Below are 18,953 nucleotides of genomic sequence, written 5' to 3'. Positions count from 1 at the left end.
TACTTTTACCCCTTTATCGTAAACTGTGCATTTAGTCAGGGCTCAAACTGGGGCATCTGGTACCTTACTGCTAAGTAGATAACTGGGGGTTACCATGGGACTGCTAGGTCCAGGGGTGTAGTTGCAGGATCCTTGCTGATGGGAAGCACCATTTAACAGGAAGCCTTTCAGGAGAACCTGCTGTACCTTGAAAGAAATGATAGAGTGTGTGGGGAACTGTTGTCTTTTTGTGTGGCTACATACAGTTTTGGTATATGCTGAAGATTGCTTTCTAGAGTCCATTTAAGATCCATTCATACACTTGCTTTATTCTTGTGCGCTCTGGAAGAAGTAAACTTGTGGACCTCAAATTAAGTCTGAATCGTTGCTGAGCATTTGCTTAAGCCTACTTGGAGCCTGAAGGGACAGTGCTGGTCAGGACCCTGATGCCCTTTTTTGAAATGCGCTGGCAGGGAGAGTGACAGAAGAAGTGCCAGAAGGGAGAGCAGTGTTGGTGCCTTCTTGGGTTAAACCAAGCCCAAAGAGGTGAAGTTGTGTCCACAGCACAGTCAGAATTCCCTGTTGAGCACTGATGAGGCATTGTGATTCTGCTGGCTGTGCAGCTTATACAAGAGGTGTTTCTTTAGGGGAAAGGATGCGTCTGAAATGAAAAAAGTTTGGTAGTACAAAAGCCATAAGTACGCACTGGGCCGGCAGCAAGCAGATGTTGCCTCCTAGCAGAGTTCAAGGGCTGTGTGTAGCTGTTACTTCTGGTGGTGTGGGTGATGCACAGGCATGCCCTGTTCCTCCCTGTCCATGTTACTGACGTGGCTGTTCTGCAGGCATTTCCCATCTCCTGTGTTTCAATGTCTGAATTTGAAATATCTTGCTGCTGATTATGCAAAACACCAGCTTTTCATCCCCACATCCTTTTGTGTGAGCCCTATGTTGAGTTCAGTATGGATTTAATAGTTTTTGAATATTGTATGTTAATTGCTTCCGATTTTCTATTGCTTAATCTCTTGGCCACATCAACACAATTACTGTTATAGCTGTCCTTTTCTGAAATATGTAGTGCCTGCTCCGTTTAGGCTTTTTTTTCCTCAGTTTCATTTAAACACCTGATAGCTTAAGTAAACCTTCTTGCCTGATACATTTTGCTTAAAATGACAGATTCCCATTAAATCAAGTACAGGAGTTTGTTTAGTTAACAGGGAGACTGCATAGCACTACTGAGTGGAAAATATACTGTGCTGTGGCCCACAGCATCACAATGAGATTGGTTCATTGCTTGTTGATTATTACGTGTATCAGTTCTCAAAATTATTCAGTGCTGCTCTTCATGCTGCATTTTCTCATGGCAAATGATCTTCCCCGTTCCCCTAGATTTTAGCTTTGTTGAGGAGAAAAAAATCCTCTGCTTACTGAAGTTGAATGAGAAGGTGCCTCATCAGAAGGCAGTGCGTAACCTGTCCCTCGGGGAGAAAAATGTGTCAAGGTGACACAGCACGTAAACTCAGGCTCTTACGTTTATAGAGGCCTTCTTTCAGAAGAGCAGGAACTGCTGCTGCTGGAGTCCTCTGAAACTCGGTGGCAGGGGTCCTTGTGTTCAGAAGAAAGGTTCTGCCACAGGGTGGAGAGGGAGGTTGGAGGTCCTGGGAAGCTGGTGTGATGGGGGAAAGGAGGCTGTGTGGGTGGTGGTGCATTGGGTCTGAGCCTTCTTGAGTCCCCCTGGGATGGAGCACTGTGACAGTTCTTCTGAGCTTCAGGTAGCAAAGGATGGGCAGTTTCTGCCTAAGAGGTGTGAGAGCCGGACCAGGTGAAAATAAGGTGGGAAGTAAACCAGCCAGTACAGCAGGGACATTTTTGAGTAAGGAGGTTGTGCTTAAACAGAAGCACATGGATGCCTCTGCATAGTCTCAGACCTCTTACTGCCTGACTTGCTCTCCGTGCAAATCCGGATCCTGCTGTTTACCTTCCCCAGAGAGTCTTTGGCTGTCACAGGGATGAGCCTCTATAAAGGCTCATGAGAGTAAATGTGAGATCTGTCAGAGATAGTACAAAATGGTTTCTTAATGAGTCTTTGCTGCAGTATTTCACAATGGACCTTTGCAAAAGTATGAGAAGTATTCACCTGGGTGGCTTTACATCCTCTGTGGGGCCGGGAGTGGCCTCTTGGCCTGTGGCAAGATGGGGACTTTGCCCCATCAGCAGCCGGCTCCCTGCTGCCAGCCCAAAGCCTGGGTGTGCAGCCTGTGCCTGGGTTTTGTGTGCAGCACCAAGGCCACTCAAGGGCCAGGAGATGGTGGAGGCTCTGTCAGTCTGTTTCTCTGAAGGAAACAAATGGGCTTCTCTGGATACCCATGAATTGATCCAAGTGTTTGTTTCCAGTGCAGACAATAGCTCATTCATGAGTGTAACCCGAAGACAATATAGTCGGTCGTACACCTTTATTTTTGTTTGTTTATTTCTAATGAGAAAAAAAAAAAGTGATTCAAAAATGGCATCAAGTTAAAAAAAATAAGAAAAATCAATCAGGTGTTACTCTAAAATGTGAAGTGCTTTTACAGCTTCGTGGCAAATCTTACATATCTTTTTCCCTCTGCATTGTTATTGCCCCACAAAAAGAAATGGATTGAAGGCATGAAGCAAGCAACTGATTGCAATAGGTGCTGCATTATTGCTCACGTGTGCTGCCTGGAGGTGCTTGCTGGTTGTACATCAATGGCAAAAGAGTTTGATTGTCTTAATTGCAGCAAAACAAGACCCATAGGACCAGAAGCACGGATCACAGCTGAGATACTCTTATCCTAAAAACTGAACGTAAATATGCTAAAAATGCCTTCAGTTTCCCTTCCTATTTATCACTTCTTAAAACAAATGGAATTGGACAAGTACCCATTTATTTTTAGAAATATCTGCAAAACTCTGGAATACCAGGATATAAGCATGACAGCACTACCAGACTACTGAAACACCACATGGAAGTGTTAAGTTAAGTGAGGAGATCAGTTTCTTTTGTTTCACATTACAGGGTATTATTTAAAACAGGTCGCAGCTTGTTGTTTTAAAGCCAGTGATTTACAGCCTCTGTGCACACAGGGGCCACGAGGAGGAGAAGGGGAGAGCTGAGCTTCGGGGCACGTGTTGTGCTGCTGTGCCGCTGTGCCGCCTGCACACCAGATGCTCCCACCCCGCAGATTGGGCACTGCTTATTCTCTCCAGTTTCCTAAATCCTACTAATTTTCTCTTCTGTAAATCAGCAGTTCCCATTCCTAGCAATTAATCATTTGCTTATTTTTTTCCTTCTATTTTTAATCCTCATTCATCAACTCTTGCATTTTAACCTTCCAATAATAGAAAAGTTGTATGTATTTCTGAGCCATTCATATCCTTGCCCACATAGCTCAGTTTCACATCTTTATTTAGGTGACCAACAGTAAGATGCTCCAGAAGAAAGAGCAGTACTGCCCACCTTGAAGGGTAAACGTAGAATCACAAAATGGTTTGGACCTTAAAGCCCATGCAGTTCCAACCTCCCTGCTGTGGGCAGGGTTGCCACTCAGTATATCAGTCTGCCCATGGCCCCATCCACCCTGGCCTTGAATACAACATCCTTACAATGTGTGATGGTCTTGGCTTTCACCCTTACTGAATGAATCGTGAGATGTTTTATGTTCTTTTCAAAAAATTCAGTGAGATAGGATACACATCCAATATCTTTTAGAGGCCAACTGAGCTCTTGGCCTGCAAGATAGAAACTGGAATGAGTTACTGGTTGGTAAATTGCATGTTGTGTATGAAGTATTTTCTTTGACATACCTGGAGGTTTTTATTTGATATAGATCAATTTTCTGCCTGTATTATGAGATAAATGAATCTTCCTGTTTTATCCTTCCAGTGTATTTTCTAAAACATATATTTTAAGCAGACCAAACAGATCCATAGAATTTGAGAGGCACACTCAGCTCAGATGTTAACAGCATTGGACTGCACTGGTGCAAGTTATTTGCTGTCTCCCCTTTGTTTTTGCCCCCCCAGAGATTGGGGTGGGCTAGGGGCAGGCCAGTCATCCCAGTACAGCAGCCAAAGCCATCACCACCAGTGGGGCCAGCTGTCACTCAGATCAGTGAGATTCTTGTCAAATGATTTAAAATCCATCACTCTGTGCGTGTGTCTCTCAGTTTTTTGACAAAGCATCAGAGAGGTATCTATCAGGTGAGCAGTCTGATTGAATGATAGCTCTTTTGTTCCAAGATATACCTACAATGCATCTATATAATCATTTCTGCTTTATTTTACTTTTATATATTAATTCTACAGAAAAATTTATAAAAGCCACATTGTGTTTCTTAAGTGATTCTTCCAATGAAACCCCGACTTACAAATGCTTGGTGAGAACAGTGATGGGACAAGCATTGTTGATGCATGCAGGAGCAGTGGAAAATGAAAGCACTGAGTCCTGTGGTTACTGCTCACAAAGGGATGCAGGGGGCTCAGAGAGCCTACAGGAGGACACATGCAGGGAGTCTGTAGCTCTGCGTTTGAATGCGTGTATGAAATACCATCTCTTTGACAACATCTGCTGCCTGCACCTCACGTCATCCCAGAACTTGCTCAGACATCTGAGGAACTTCCCACCTCAACTGCACATTGTCAGTGATGCCTTTGTGGACTCAACGTTGGTAAATTCTCTATAGTACATAGTGCTCCTCTGCATTTAACATGTATACATAACTGCTTGGAAAAAATAAATTCATTTTACCTTGCTGCAGCTGTCAGTGGAAGGAAATTGTGCGTTTTTCCCTTGAGTGTTGGGATAGGTTTTTTTCCAGTCTTCTTTCTTTGAAAGCTGTAGTTGAGTGCTACTTTTCAGATCTCTCCCTTTCCTTAAAGAAGAGAAATCACTTTCTGCTTTTCTTGTGTTCAGAATTATGCAAAACAGTTGCAAAACATAAACATTCAACAGTAAGTGCAGTAGAAATGTATTCTAAAAAGATTCCACCGTTAACCACACCAAAGGAAACAAAAATGCAAGGTTCTTCAAATCAATGTAACATGCAGGAAGTGACATTTAAATTCTGACTCATTTGAAATTGAGATGTTTTACCATTTTCCTCTTTCTAAGCGTTGAAGATTTTCCATTAGTTAAAGGATTGTCTTGCAGCCCTTCAAGAATAAGTTTTCCCATTTTTTTTTAAGAGGCTTAAACTATTGGGCTTTTTTAAGACAATGGTGTGCACTTGAATATAAAAGCTTAATGAGCACTGCCTACATTTAATTGGCTACTTGAGAACCTTTGCGAGAGGACTGACCTCAGAAATATTAGGAAATGGTAGTCCCACTGCTTATCTTCACACTTCATAAAAACCATTGTTTTAATTCCTGGAAGAGGGTGTTTCAGTCACCCAGCTTTTTTCTTTGTTCTGGTTTGCTTTGCTGCTTTTGGTTTTATTCCTGGTCCCCTTCACTGCAGGAATGCAGTATTGAAACAACCGTGTGGCTTATGGCTTTTGCTCTCAAGGTTTTCATTTTAATCTCATATGGAAGCCTCGTCTGAAGCCTCCAGTAAACACATTTTCTCAAATCCAAATTGAAAGCGAGGGCTGCAGCACAGAACCTCTTTTTGCTGAGACATCAGGGTTGGTGTCACTTGCACGCATCCAGTCCCAGTAGCTCTGAGCTTGGGCTTGCACTAGCATTGGTGTTTGCCACTGTCCCCAGCAGCTGACGGCATCCAGGGCTCCTCTGGGTGACAGGGTGAGCTAAGGGTCCAGGGACCACTGGATCTGTTTGAACAAGCATTCTCTCCTTCCTCTTTGAAGAGGCATGCTCGAGCAAACACCTGTCCTTTCTTTGGATTTGAATTGCTAATCTTTCATGTGCTGGGTACGCTATGAATTGTGTAAAACTGTTGATGCTCTTTTAAAGCATGAAAGGACGATAGATTTGTTTCATTTCTCAGATGTCTGCCAGAAATTCTTTATATCATTGAAGTGTCAAGATCTTATCTCAATCACTTGAATTCTGTACTTTACTATTTCTCCATTGCTAGGGTTAAGAAAAAAATCAAACTTCAAGTATGAACTGTTTTTCAAATGAGATATAGCATTCAAAGTTCTTCTAGCTAGCAAAGCTATCAGAGTTGTTAATTGGTATATTTTTGATCATTGTTGAATCTTCTGTATCAGAATATGCTTTTGTGTCTTTTCTCTACAACTCCTCTGCCACATTGTGGTGAAGTAAGTCTTTATCTCTTGTGCATCTCCAGTATATTGCTATGTCAGCTAGGAGTGTCTCTGGTATTCAGGAGGTACTAGAAGATTTTGAAGTGCAACCTCTTAAGAAAAAAAATAAAATTAAAAAGATATTCTTAAAAAAAAAATAATCCACTAAAGCCCTGTTAAATAATTAAGATGCTTTGGGCTTTATCAGAATTGACAGTGTTCTTGCCATAATATACATATGCAAAAACTGTAAGAAGTTTAATATTTTATAGCAAGGATAACTCCAAAACCTAAATCTGCTGTCTTGTTTCTATGGTAACAAATATTGAAATATGTCTAGCCAACACTGTGGGTCCCCTCACCCCCGTTTAATTTCAGTCTATGGGTTCTAGGAATTCATTAAAACTGTAGAATCCTTTTAAAATTGGTATGTTCTGTTGTAAAATTCCCTAAGATTAATGTTGAACATAACTTTAAATTTTAACATAAACATAAGAGATTTCTTAGCAAGTGAAGGATTAGAGTTATATTTCTAGGACTGTATGCACATTGATCTGGTATTTTTGTTCTTTGCTGTTGAGTTGGATTTTCTTTTCTTTGTATGACTGTAGTTAAAAAATTGAGTTTCAGTGTACGGATTCTGCTGGAAATACTAAAGGCTTCTTAACTGGAGCAGTCTGGCTGGAAGGTAACAATGGCATGAAGACAGCGCCTGCATGATTAAAGTCAGTGGTCAGGACTTCTCTGTCAGAGCCTGATCTTAAGATTAAAACGATTACTTACTGGGGGAGAGGGGGAATAGGGGTTAGCCTTTATTTCAATTAATTGCACTTAATTTTTTCTCTTAGTACAGAGCGTTTTCTGGGTGTCTGAATTAAGCTATTTCATGCCTGCCTTTTTCTGGTTGTTTTTCTTTTGAGGGCAGCCCAGCGGTGTTGGGTCGTAATCTTAAGTGTTGGCTGTGAGGTTTCATTCTCCCAGCGGTAACCCAGACCACTAGCACCTAGTCCTAGGAGTAACGGAGAAATGTTGAAATTTTGAAATGAGCCATCAAAGTGAAACATCAGGTCCAAAGATTATTTTGCATCTGTCAGCATTAGACAGGTCTGGAAACATAATGGTGTCTACTCTACACTGAGGGGATTCTGGTTTCTGCTAGGATACAGTGAGCATAATGAGGCAAGAAGAAGAAACTTTCGGGAACTGAGGTTTGTACCTAACAGCTGTTTCAGAAGCTCTTGGTTATGGACTAAATGCATGTTTTCTCATGCAGTTAATATCATCCAAACACTTTTCCTTGAAGAAATTGATAGCTGGGAACTTGGAAATCAGACCCAGGAGTCTTAACAGATGCCTTCAAGGGAGAGGAGATGCAGCTGGAGCCAGTGACTGAAAGGCTCAATGCAGACAGAAGGTGGTGCCTGGAATAAGTGATGATCATGCCTGGGTGTCCTTGCAGAACAGTAAGAAAGAAAGTGTATGTTTAATACACAAAGGATTATTTCTTGTGCAGGAATAACTGATTTCAGTGCCGACCTCGAGACTAGCTGAAAGAAAAGTTTAGTGTATATGCCCAAGTAAGTACTTGAAAACAAAAAATACATAAGCACTATTTGACTGGATTATGAACAAAACATCCTGCCATATTCCGAGTCCTAGCTAAATCTACAAAACCTCATTTTATGATTGAAAATATTATGTAGAAAAAGAACTGAGATGACATTCGGTGAAGAAGTTGCTTCAGCTTGCTCGTCCAGAGTGTGGATATCCTTGGCTGAGGCAGCCATCCTCCCTTCACACACCCACATGCCTCGCAGGCAGGGACAGCCACATCCACCCACCCTCTGCAATATTTTGGCCTTTCCAGACTTTTACCAGAGTCCTTGGAAGACTTCAGCTCTCTCCACTGAGCTTCACCCGTGAGGGCAGTTTAAATGGTAGATGCATAGTCCTGTTCCCAAGAAAATGCACTTTTATAGAAGATTTTCTTTTTTTCTTTATGATGGCTTTACCCTTTTTGAAAAATATATTAAAAAATAGTCTAGTGACCCCTGTGTCGTAACTACAAGATGAAGCTTGGTTTTTCAAGACAGAGATCTGAAGTAGTGCAGGGAAGGTAGTGACTGAAGGCTCTGTGAGCTGAAGTGAAAGCTGAATTTTTTCTTTCTTCTTTTTTTTTTTCTAATCCAAACAAAATTTTGCAGAATTTTGTTCCTCCATTTCCCTGGTTCAGTGTGGAACTGGGTGAAACCACAGATGAGCTCCAGCCCAATCTTTTTTCTAAAATAACCATTTTTTCTTAAATAGCGCAAGAATGCAGTTAATGAAATGAGCTCTGTTTTGAGGATTTCTTGCATCATGCCGACAGACTTGTCAAATTTATTTTCTGGAAAACTGAGCAGGATTGAGAGCAGGATTATGTGTCTGCATAAAAGCTGTGACTATTCCCCTTCCATTAGGTTTTTAATCTTTCACAGGCAAAGCTGGGCTGCCTGCTGAAGCACTGCCAGTTGGTAGCTGTCAGGGAGCTTTCACCATGGACAAATGCGTCCACACCAGTTTTTCCACCTTACTTTACAACATCTGGTATATATCAGGGTCCTACACACCCTTTTTGACTCCAGGAGCTGTGAAGTGAAAAAGCAACTTGTATGCTTGTCTGATCAGCTCTCACATTCTCATATGGTGTCTGTATAATCAGATGAATCAAATAATACTTTGATTTACTCCTACAGCTTGAAAAATATGTACAGCCCGGTTTAGATTAATTGCTTAAATCCTGCAGAGAAGGAGAGTAAGCTTAGGAACGGGTGTGAGAGTTAAGAATACCAACAGTTATTTTGTCTGCTCCATGCAAGACAAAGACAGAGTTCAAGCCACAGTTGCTGCTAATAACCTTCACTGTGTTTTCGCAAGAGTTGATATTTTCCTTAACGTGAGCAATCCCATACAAAGATGCACACCAGATGATTACATAGAATAGGCAGTGTGAGCACACACCTAGAAAATAGGCAGTGATATTGGGAGAATTTGTTTCCTGCAGGAGCTAAAAGCTCCTTTTGGAGGAGAGGCAAGGATTTGTAGAGATGGGCTCATTTTAAATGTCTGTGGGTACTCAGTGCTGCCTCTGACAATGGGGGAATTTTCATTCTGGGAGCTTTTTTTGAGACCTGATGTGCGTAGAATAAGTGCTGGATGGTGAGAGTCCACGGTGACTTCTGTGGGGTATTACAGACAGCCAGTCCCTGCTAATTCAGTATTCCCTTTCTTAATTTCGAGTCTTCCAGAGGTGAATTTTGGAAGGGTTAGGAATAGCAGCATCATTTTAACTTCTTTTTGTCCTCAGTTCCCCCAACCTTAAGGTGGGGAGTTTGCCTGTCTTCCCTCAGTCGGCATTTCTGCCATGCTGTTTCAAGACACAAAACACATTGTCATTTTGCTTAGCCCTGCAGCGGCTCCAAACTTGTGCTGCTTTAATTAAAAAACAGAGCAGGACAAGAGCAGAGTTGGGGTGGGAGTGCCGGGAGGTGTGGAGTGCTTGGGGCAGAAGGCTCAGCCTGCCTTCCCCCACCCGCCACTGGAGATCCCAATGGGAGAAGGGAGTGGTGTTGAGATCTGCTGTGAGCCTCCGGGAGCTGCAGGGTGCCCAGAACACTCTGGTTACAGGGAGCTGTCCCACCTGTGGAGGGCTTTGTTTTCTGGTGTTGTGGCAAGCCCCTTTTCCATCCTAAACATTTTGCAAGAGTGGATAGGTGACAAAGCTGTGAATTTCTCCTCCATGTCACGCACTCATAGAATTTAAAATCCTCATTCTGCCTTTCATCTTGTGAACTGTTTTCTGCAGATATTTCCTAACTTTTCCCATGACGTTTTAGCCTGTTTCTTCAGAAGATTGTATGGGCTGAAAGAGACTATTGTTTCTGCAAGAGTGCAAGCATGTGCACATTTGCTGATCTGGTTGGTACAGGATTTTGAGAGTGGGTGTTTGACTGAGGAGCAGGATTTGGACGTGTGTGCATACGAATTCCTGCTTGCAGCGTGCTCTCTTATTTCATAAATAAGGTCAGATTTCACTTTCTAGGTTCCTCACTTGTGTTTCTCCAAAAGCTGAACTCTGATATCATGAGACGTAAACAAGGAAATGACATACAGTGAGATTACAGAAACTTCACTTAGCAGAGATTTGCAGACTGTTTTGCTTTTCAGCTCTGTTCCTGGATAGGTATCAAGCAACCACTTACGTGGAGACTGAGCACAAATATCACAGGTTTGTAACAAATACTTCATGCTTCCTTTCTTGTTCCAGTGTCTGGGTTTTCAGTATTTGAAGCACAGTCTAACACATACTTCTCAGCATGGAATTTAGCAGGTAGACTTTGGCAATGGAGCTGCGCTTGCCAGCTCTTGAGACACTGCAACCCAAGCATTGCATTTAGAACAAACTCTTATTGCCTGGTGTATTGCATGGTGTAAACTACTTAGCAAAATGTTTTTCATTTGGGTGGTATCGCTGGAGAACAAAGAAACCGCTGGGGGTTGTTTTTGTTTCACACCCAGGATCATTTTGGATGCAACCTTGCCCCAGATTTGCTTCCACTTTTGGAAACGTTACCTAGAGGGTGGCAGAGGGATAACTCCAGCTTCCTCGTCTATCCTGGTGACACAGTTCTCTGACAGCAATGGAGTGAAAGACATGGAGTGAAAGCTGGTCTGCAAATGTCTGACAATACATCACATCCCTGGGGGAGGCAGACATTTTACACACGCAGATAGTAGTAGGACATAGGGAAATAGTTTTAAACTAGAAGAAGGGAGATTTAGAGTAGATGTTGGAGGAAATTCTTTACTCAGAGTGTGGTGAGGCCCTGGCACAGGTTGCTGAGAGAAGCTGAGGATGCCTCATCCCTCGAGGCTCTCAAAGCCAGGTTGGATGAGGCCCTGGACACCATGAACTGGTGAGGGGCAGCCCTGCCCACGGCAAAGTGGTTGGAACTGGATGGGCTTTCAAGTCCCTTCCAACTCAAGCCATTCTATCATGATTTTATGGTTCCCATTTTCATGTGGTTTCCCTGCTTCCTCAGGAAGAGTTGCTCTTGGTGAATTACTCCGTGGCAGTGGAGGATGAAGGCTGGGACTTGTTGGCAACAGAAGAGTTGGAGAGGATTGATCCTGTGGTTTGTTGATGGACTTTGCCCCGCTGAAAAGCTTTTTGATGAATTGATGCACAGGAATTACTGAGTGTTGACAAAAGCAGTTGACAACAGCCAGTTCTGTACAAGGATGGGGAAAAGCTTCTAGCTTCACCCAATGCCACTTGTAGTTTTAGCAGCTCTGGGCCAGACTGCCATTCCAGCTGTCCATGAAGGGCTTTTTCAGTCCTTCAGAGGGGTAGTAGCCTACTCAACTGCCTGGCTGCACAGATCACCTCACTCCTTGCCCATGTGGTGTTCCTTAAATCAGACCTCCTTTGCAGAAGCTCAAGGGCGCAATGCACAGCATGGGAGCTGCCTTTTTCTATCTTAAGTTCCTTTTGTTTGAGAGTGAGTGAGCCCTTGCTGCTGCGGCCAGGAACATTTGAGGCACAGTTTTGCTGTCAGTTTCTGCTCTGCACTCCTGAGGATTACATGTAGGGCAGTTTGGAGGGCTCCTAGCAGTGTAGCTCCCTATTTTCAGTCAGCAAGTTCATTAGAGCCCTAAATTATTTACCTAAAAGAATTCAAGCCCTGAATTATTTACCTTTAAGAACAGTCTTTCTGCATCATGTGTTGGGCTGACTGTATAGCTGCTCTCTGCTATGGGCTGCAGATGTCTAAGCATAATGTTGAGGGCCATTCCAAAATTTTGCTAACTGTATTTTCATACACAGTGAGGTGAAAATACTGCAAGTGAGGTCACAGTTTGAATTATCAAGATGTAAAAACGATTTGCACAGTTCTGCTCCAAGCCTGGGAATTGCATGGGCAGTTTCTAGATCCGTGACTGTGCTGCTCTTTCAGCAAGAGCCCGCTGAGTTCCTGGTATCATGCTCTTATCCTGCTGCTCTGTGCTTGGCACTAGGATTTATTTATTGCACACCACTCAAGCCCTACTAAAAAAGTTTGTAATTTCCTCACCAACTTTTCCGTTTATCGCTGTCACGTTTGAGAGTTTGATAAATGGTTTGGGAAGCGTTGCCACTTTTTTACAGGAAGAGAGCTAAAATAAAGGACAAAGGATCCTGAGGATATCACAGCCTTGCCATGGAGATGTCTCAGTATAACATAATATTTCATGTCATGGAAATGCAGCTCCACTTTGTGTTTGCTGTGAGCACTCATGCGTTTTGCTTGAGAGAAGCCAGGGCTTCAGGCTGGGTAAGAGCTTGCCATTAGAGACTGCTTGGGAAAAGCTGGGCTGAGAGACTTGCATGCCCTGCCCTGTGGCAGCCCTCCAGGGCTCAGCTGGCCTTTCCCAGTGGCTGTAGAAGGAGTGGAGAGCCACAGGGTGGCTGCACCTCTGCTGCCAGCTAATGTCAGCTCTTTCCTGTGCTTTCATCCTGCAGCACTGGTACGCAGCTCAGGTATGTCCAGTGCGCTGTGTGGCAGAGGATGCGTAATGGGAAGTGTGCTGTGGCTTGCAGCTGCCCGTAGTGCTTCTTCAAGCACATCCCCTCATCAGTGTTCTTTCTTACAGCCTACCTTTGCTACACTGAATTAAAAATACGGGGAGTGAATAAAAATGGTAAATGGCGTCAGCTGGCATTGTATCAACTCAAAGAAGGTTCACAACCACTGCGTGACCTGCAGCCCTCTGCACAGCTCATTGTTTTCTCCCCATCAGACCTCTGGCTTCCCATCCCTGTGCAGTGTAGTTTCTAACTTAGGTGTACTTTCTGCTCTCCCCCTTGGCCCAGCTCTTGGCTGCACTGCATCCAGTGTTGGTGACTCCGTGCTGCTGGGGCTGCGCTATGGAGGTCACCTGGCACAGGCACAGGGTCAGCCCTGTCCTCGCTCAGGAAGCTGCAAATCTTTTCACACTTGCTCAGTAAAGAATATTTTTGGTTGTTAGGTTGTTTTTTTATTATTACTTTTGTTTTGTTTGAAAGCTTGCAGACTGACCAGATTCAGGCAGGTTTTTGTCATGAACAGCATGAGTGATTATACACAGACAAGGCAGTTCTTCTCAGTGCAAGTCCCAGGTTGAAAATCTTGGGGTTGCCAGAACATGCTGAGTTCTTCCAGGCACTTGGTTCTTTATGAAACGAGTTGGTTAGATTGTTGTGACCAAATCTTTGCAAGAGAGCTCTCTGTGGCAGATGCTCGTGTTGGCCATGAACAGAGAACAATGGAAAGAAGGGTGTCACAGCCATACCTCCCTGTGCTGCGAGGCTGCCTTTTCTTTGTTTGTCTGTGTGGAGGTGAGTAAGAGATCATGTACAGGTGGCTGAGTCGCATCTTCTGATGTGAAGATTTTTGTTTTGTTTGCATTCAGAAAAAGCGATGAAATATTGACGTTAATGGCATTTCCAGGACTGAACATCCAGTCGTGTTTTTTCTTCACTTATGATGTGTCTTCAGGCGACTCAAGAGAGGCTAGTCATTTTTTTATGAGGCTGTATCTTCAGTTCAGTTTCTACCATACGGGCTTTTTTCTTCCTTATTTAAGTGTGGAAGTTTCTTATATGAAGTGTCCATTATGGTTCGTCAGATGAGTTTGCCACTGAAGTGTGAAACAAGTAATGTGTGAAGTGGGGACTGAGCACAGGCACAAAAAGACCCTTTTGAGAATTTTAAGCGAAATCACCACTTAAATAATGTTGTACATGCCAAGTTCAGGGAAATGGTATGATTAAGTAATTAGCCATTTAGGTAATTTTACAAGCATTATTTTTACGTTGCTACTATGGATATTAGTTGTGTGTACTTACTAATGAAACTGAAAGAAACATAAAAGAGGCTCCCTCTTCCCTTGTGTGCATGTTTTTGGTGGTGCTGATTGTCTGCTGGGCTTTGGTCGCTGTGCTGCTGTCCCTGGGGGGTGGCTGTAGGATTTAGGCTCAGGGAGCTGAGTTCTCTTGCATGGTTCTGCTGTCCCTGTTAGGCTGCTGCCTCCTCTGGTTGGTCAGTAAGCAGTTTTGTCTGAAGGACTTTTTCTTGTTTAATATCTTCATGACACTTTGTAGGGAAAAAAGAAGTGTAAAAGATCTGCTGGGAAGTCTAACTACTGTAATACAAATAATAGATAATCTCGTCCAGTTAATCAATTTTCTCTTTTGTGTTGGTTTTCACACAGAGCAATGAGGCAAGACAGCTTTTAAAAACAGAAAGATGTGATTGCAGAAACGTCATTGTTGGCAGGAGGACTCGGTGGATTCAGGTAATAATGTGACGCTGCTCTTTTATAATGCATTAAAAACTGGCTAGATTTCAGGTTGTCAGTGGCCCTTTGTCAGGAACTGAGTGGTAGAGGGAGGTGGCAAGGTGTAACAAGACCTGGTGATTGGCTGCTAAATTACTTCAGACCCAGCAAGAGGATGCAACAAGGGTGGTTTCTGAATGGGACACTGTTGCTGGGGTTGGGATATCTTTCTTTATCTCAGGCTGTTAAGACCTAAGCTGTTCTTTCTTGTTTTCTGTGTTGTTGTTATTTTTACTCTAAGAGTTAGGCTCTAATTCAGCCTCACAGAACTTCATTAAAGTAGGAAGGAAGCTCCAGGCCTGCAGAAGAAGGTCAAATGATTAGCTGTCCCTTCAGACTATGAAATGCTGGATCTGTGACTATTTCCCTTGAATTCCCCATTTTTAAAGATTTCTGGCTCAGAACAGGTTGTTATCTGCTAAAATAGCCATATCTAGATCTTTACTGTAGCAGAATAGCACTGGGTGTTTTGTATGAATGAAGACCATTTCTTCTTGCAGAATGGTAGGAACTGTAATAGGCGATGTTGAAATATACTACCAGTATGTTGGCAAAGTTACCTTAAAATATCATCTTTAATATATTCAGACCTGACTTGTTAAGAAATGTAAGTTGCTAGCTAAAATGCATCTCTTATGTTTTTAATCAATCTAATTATTTTCCGAACTGAGAGGCAGGGATGGCTGGAGGGGGCACATTTGGAGCGCTAATTTGCAGTGCAGTTCTTAAGTGGAGCCAGATCCTGCCCTCACATTTCTTCAGCGGCCCTGGTGAAGCCATCAGGCTTTTCTGGAACATAAGGGTTTTCCCCATGTCTATTTGATTTCAGGATAATGGCTTACAGTGGCTTTTTCACACACTGATTTCTCACGCATATAAGGAAGTAGAAAAGCATGCATCTTTGTCAGTGTACACTTTTGGTTTTTAGCACAAATTTTCTTGAGGAGCAGATCAGCAGAGTTGGTTGCCTTAGACAGAGCTGTTTTTAACTGGAGATTCCTTTGTATTTTCTTTGTTAGATGCTAGGTGGAAGAAAAAAAATGCAATTGCAGCTTTGCATTTCTGTATTCACGCCCAAGAAGGACATTTAAATAGTGTGTGAATGGGCGTGGATGTAGTATTTCCGTGAGCCAGCTTCTTTTTAATGTTAAATTGCATACCCTGGAAAGATAGTTGCTGTATCAACATCAGCGTAATGACACTTTATTAAAAAATCAATATCCAGCTATAGGAATGTGTCTTGGTGTAAACAGTTGTGTGCTTACAGCTGTGATGTGTATATGTTTGCAAATGTAATGGACTTGGTAACTTGGATAAACACCGTGTGTGTGACTCACTGTGGAGTATGAACTTACTTTAAAGCAGCAAGTGTGGGATTTGTTGAATATCGTGTTGCTTGCATCCCTACATACTTACATTAGGTCATGATTAATCTCAAATTGGCCAGCAACCTGGGAGGAGAATTACTGCTGATCTCCCATAGGTGACTGCAGAAATAAACATAAGGATGGAAGTGCTTTAAAAACATAAATAGTAGTTAGAATTCATAGAATCATAAAGTAAACATATGGTACAAGGTCCTCTAAAATATAACGCTTGAAAGCTTTTTTTATAGTTTCAGAAAAGGTTTGTTTAGTTATCACAGGGAAAGTAAATATTTTCATTCTTTTTTCTTCTGTTCTTTCTCACTCCACTCTTTCTTTTTTACTTTTTTTTAGTTTTGGTGGGCTGGGGCTCAAAAGCCAGGCATGCCTAGAAAGTTCCATTTGGGGCAGATTGCTAATTATCTTTCTCTTGATGGAGTATCAAGGTGTTTGTGCAGTGTTAGAATGGAAGTGATGCCAGCAGACACAATGGGTGCCACAGCAGCCCCAAGGGTCTGACAGGCCAATGTCCATTTTGTGGCACAACACACGAAGGCTCAGTGCTGGGCAGTACAATCCCAGCATGTGCTCAAGGTGTGCACCAGGCTCTGTGTGTGTTGCATCCCCACATTTCGGGCATGTTTTAGGGATGGCACTTCAAGTTCCAATAGCAGGGTGGTGTGTTGGGAGGCAAGGCCAGTGCTGCGAGGGGTGCAGGAGGAAGATGGGGAGCAGGGGGCCGGGGGGGGGGGAGGGGAGCAGGAGAGGGGGAGCTGGGAGGAACACGCAGCTCTGGGGGGAAATGCTATGTGCTTTGCAGTTGCCTGTGTGGATAGAAACCAGATGGTGTGCTGGAACACCCGCTCGCTCGGGTGACAGTGGAGCCAAACATATGGTTAATGGTTAGGAGGAATAGCTCGCAGAGCCAGGGCTTTGCTGACTGCCTCGCATTACAGATTGTTGCAGTGTGTCATTACATTGCCAAACTAAGTGCTTAATACCCAGTGCGGGCGCTGGGCACGCATCGGCATGGATGACTTTCCACAGCCAGCAGGCTGACATCACGCATGGCTCCTCATGTCCCCCACCACATCCTTCAGACCCCACTTGCCGTGGAAGTGCCATAAATCTGGCTTTTTACTAGCCCCAAACCTACAGCAGGCAGCTTTCCTGTTCTGTGTGCGTGCCTTTAATCCAGTTATTTCCAGCGGCGTACGGTTGGGTTTTGCTTTTCTCCCCACAGCGTCCAAGTTCACCTCGGCTGTGGCCCTGCGCTTACATGCCCGGCATTTGAAGTTCCTGCGCCGGGAGCTTTGGGCAACACCAGGCCCATGTTATCTAAGGAACTGCTGAGCTCATTCATCTCCTTTTCACGGCCCGCTTCCTTTTATTTTTAGCCAAATCCGTCAGGCCTGACAGGCGGGTAATTTGAGCCAGAGAAAGGGCAAAGCTCCAGGTCCTTTCCACAAAGCAATTCTTCTCCTCCCTCCTGGGAAGGCTCCAAACTCGGCCTGCTCCAGGCAGATGGATTTGTTGAGTCATGTGAGATCATTTACACAAAAACACAGTGAGGCGGTGAAGAAAAAAAAAAAAAAAAAAAGGAAAGAAAAAGAAAACGGAGGGGGAAGGGGTGGGGGAGCGAGTGCTGCTGTTGGTTGGGCTGCGAGGGTAGGAAATGTGCTGCGCGGCAGCGAGACGGAGGAATGCAGCGGATTCATTCTTGTATAAGGTAATGTCTAGTTTACAGTGCAGGGTGGAGCCAGCGTGGAGAAATCACTCGAAAACAGATTACTCATTTAAAACTAAAATTCTCCTCGAAATAGAACAACCAAGACCCAAAACAACCAGCAAGCTGTGCGCGCACACAACAAAGGGCATGCTGTTGACAGCACTAGTTTCCACGAGCGAGGAGCTCCCAGCCAGGGCTCCTGGAAAAGCATCTCACCCCAGTACTACAGGAACGGCTTTGCCAAGGCTGGGGAGCACTGTTGTGTGCCCACCGGGTGGTTTGGGGTGCTGGGAAGGAACAGGGGTGCATTGTGGTGCCCCTGGCAAGCGGGGCCACAGTGGGGCTGTGCCTTCCTTGTGGCACAGTCTGCACCACGTCGGGGAGTGAACTGCATTCAAGCATGGGGACTGAATGCTGATTGTGTTACTGTTTGCAACCTAAACTAACCCTGGCATGTTTTGGATTGTTTTGTTTATTCGAGTGGGTGGTAAGTGAGAACATTCAGCTTGGGGTTGTTTAGATCTTCATGCATCCCTGAGAGAATTAGGTTGGGTTAATTTGGCCATTTTGTATAACATATATTCAAACCTTAAATAGACATAGACTGTATTTAAATATTCTTAATATGATTTCCAGTTACTCTAGATTTCTTAACATGGCAATATTGAATGTCAGTGTGTCATCCTGATGATGTCTGAGAGCAGGAGCAGAAACTGCAATTGGAAATTGGTGGAGTGCATATACAATAAAGCAAGTTCAATGCAAAGTATTTTCTTTAACTCTTCGGCAGCTAAGGAACTTGTATGTATGTGCAAATGCAGATTTGTATTTTAACTTGACTCTCTCTCATGGAAAAGAGAGGCTGCAGGCTCCACAGCAATGTCCAATCAAGGTGCTGTCCTTCTGGGAGGGCAGTGTTTGCTTGCAGCCTGCCCCACTCTGCTTGGCCCTGTCTTCCTATTCTCTTCTCCCACTTCTTTTTTTTACGCTTTCATCTGAAAGGCCACTGGATTTCACGGCTTGCTCACTGCACCGCGCTGTGCTATTGAGCTTGTTTGGCATGGAGAGAGTCTTCTCAGCTAGACCAGCTTTCTGCTTAAGAGCTTTCTCGCTTGGAGGAAAGCCTTTGTCTCCTGTCTCTTTATCAGCCTCCCTCATTAATTGTGGAGAAGGAGCACTTGGCAGCACCCCGAGTCCCGGCTGGGTCCCACATTGGCCACTGCACAAACTCACAGCAGGGTCCTTGCCCATCAGCTC

The 18,953-nt window shown here is 43.7% G+C and overlaps 1 protein-coding gene across 2 annotated transcripts in view; it reads left to right on the top strand.

The window, feature by feature from the left end:
• Nucleotides 1-14,493: 14,493 nt before the first annotated feature.
• BACH2 (BTB domain and CNC homolog 2) overlaps nt 14,494-18,953 on the top strand; it is a 149,124-nt gene continuing 144,664 nt past the window's right edge. The window contains exon 1 of one of the 2 annotated variants that reach the window (XM_065730992.1): nt 14,494-14,561. The gene's annotated coding sequence lies outside the window, so the exon portion shown is untranslated. The remainder of the gene's footprint in view (nt 14,562-18,953) is intronic. The other variant, XM_065730993.1, reaches the window with a different exon arrangement.

This window comes from Cyrtonyx montezumae, unplaced genomic scaffold, assembly GCF_038088225.1.
Source record: "Cyrtonyx montezumae isolate F1298 unplaced genomic scaffold, pur_monq_1.0 scaffold_13, whole genome shotgun sequence".
Classification (NCBI taxonomy): Eukaryota; Metazoa; Chordata; class Aves; order Galliformes; family Odontophoridae; genus Cyrtonyx; species Cyrtonyx montezumae.
This window is presented reverse-complemented; position numbering and strand designations above follow the sequence as displayed.